Source organism: Limulus polyphemus, unplaced genomic scaffold (genome assembly GCF_000517525.1).
Source record: "Limulus polyphemus unplaced genomic scaffold, Limulus_polyphemus-2.1.2 Scaffold4505, whole genome shotgun sequence".
Taxonomy (NCBI): domain Eukaryota; kingdom Metazoa; phylum Arthropoda; class Merostomata; order Xiphosura; family Limulidae; genus Limulus; species Limulus polyphemus.
The window spans coordinates 35,025-36,891 of record NW_013670115.1 but is presented as its reverse complement, the minus strand read 5'-3'; positions in this window follow the sequence as shown (position 1 = coordinate 36,891).

Genomic DNA, 1,867 nt, shown 5'->3' with positions numbered 1-1,867 from the left:
TGTCTGTTTACTTGTCGGAAAATCCCTTTTACCTGAACATCCCACCAACTTATTTTACATCCGGTACAATAGTTCCGTGAAAAGAGAGACACACTTGTAAGATATACTAACACTGCTGTTTAGTATGAAAAAAATGCGATTATGTGTAACTGTAACCGTGGAAATCCCGAAAAAAAATGTTTTGAACATCGTGTGAACTTTTCCTCACATCTCACATGTAATATCAAACATTAAAGACTGGCCTTTCCCCTTTGGTCTTTTCCCTAAGAACTTTGACCATATTTGAGTAACGAAGAAACAGTACACACCGACAGAATCCACATTGAATTAAGAATATTTCTTCACTCATAGCAATATCAGGTTTGTTTTCAATGACTCTTACTATCGATGAGTTTGACGATTCTGGTTTACGTAATTTAGAAGTGCTTTGTTTGTTGGTTGCTAAGCGCAAAGCTACACAGTGTTGTGCCTAGCACGAGTATCGAACCCAAGTGTTTCGCGCTATAAAACTAGAAACTTGTCGCTGAGCTATTTCGGGTGGAGATGGAGGGCTCATAACTGCCAAAATAATTTTATATTTGCAATCTACATCCTTATTTTTTTCCTTTTCTTTTCTTTTCTAAGAACTACTTTTACAACTTTTGTTTTGGGACAAATTTCCAGAAGAAAAGGAGGAAGTTTAGATTAAGCAGTTCGTGTTTTTCATTCTGTTAATGTAATGAATGTTTACATTATATGATAATTTTTCATACGAATGACCATCGGTAACTAATGTAGAACAAAGAACAATAATATGCCAATATACTTAACTTCAATTTTCATTACTTCTGTTTGTTTTGAATTTCGCGCCAAGCTACACGAGGGCTATCTGCGCTAGCCGTCCCTAATTTAGCAGTGTAAGACTAAAGGGAAGGCAGTTAGTCATCACCACCCACCTTCAACTCTTGCAATACTTTTTTTTTTACAACGAATAGTGCAATTGACCGTCACTTTATAACGCCTCCACACTGAAAAGGCGAGCACGTTTGGTGAGATGGGGATTCGAACCAGCGACCCTCATATTGCGAGTCAAGCGCCCTAACCGCCTAGCCAGCCAGGCCTTGTTTTACCTCTCTTCTATTATTTTGGCTGATAGTTTTAGTTTGCTTATTTTTGTTTTTCTAGAATTTTCGCTCAAAGCTACACAAGCACTATCAGTGCGTAGTCTTTCCTAGTTTTCAACTGATAGATCAAAGGCAGCTTACTTAACAGCACCCCACGCCAACATAGTGGGCTGCGAACCATGAATCCTCGGATTTACAGTCCGGGCACGCTAACCAACGCCCAGTCCAATATTTACAGGAATTACATGTTACGTACATTCACCTATAATATCTATCACGATAAATAAGAATCCATTTGATGTTTATGAGTTATCATTTGATAGAAGTTAAATATTATTAATCTGTCTAATATAAAAAATTAATTAACGTCACTTGATGACAGATATAATCATCATGTTTCTTCACACCGACGTGTATGAAAATTTGCGAATCTAATTCTTAATCATGTTATAAAAAGTAATAAATTAATAAGTAACCCACCACTCGTTTCATTGAGACCAAAATCTATACATATAAAAGAGGTAGTTTGTTTATTTGTTTATTTTGTTCGCTATAGGAAACCAAACAGTTGAACTTACAAATTTTAAAATAACTTCATAATAACCAGTTTTTTTACAAGACATTTAATGGTGCTATTTATTTTGTATTTGGTGTAGTATTTAATGACGAAATTGACAATTAATTATTATTGCGCCATATTTTTGTAATAAACTTTTTTGTAATAAACATACAAACATAAGCACGTTTGCACATAGAAAGCGTTA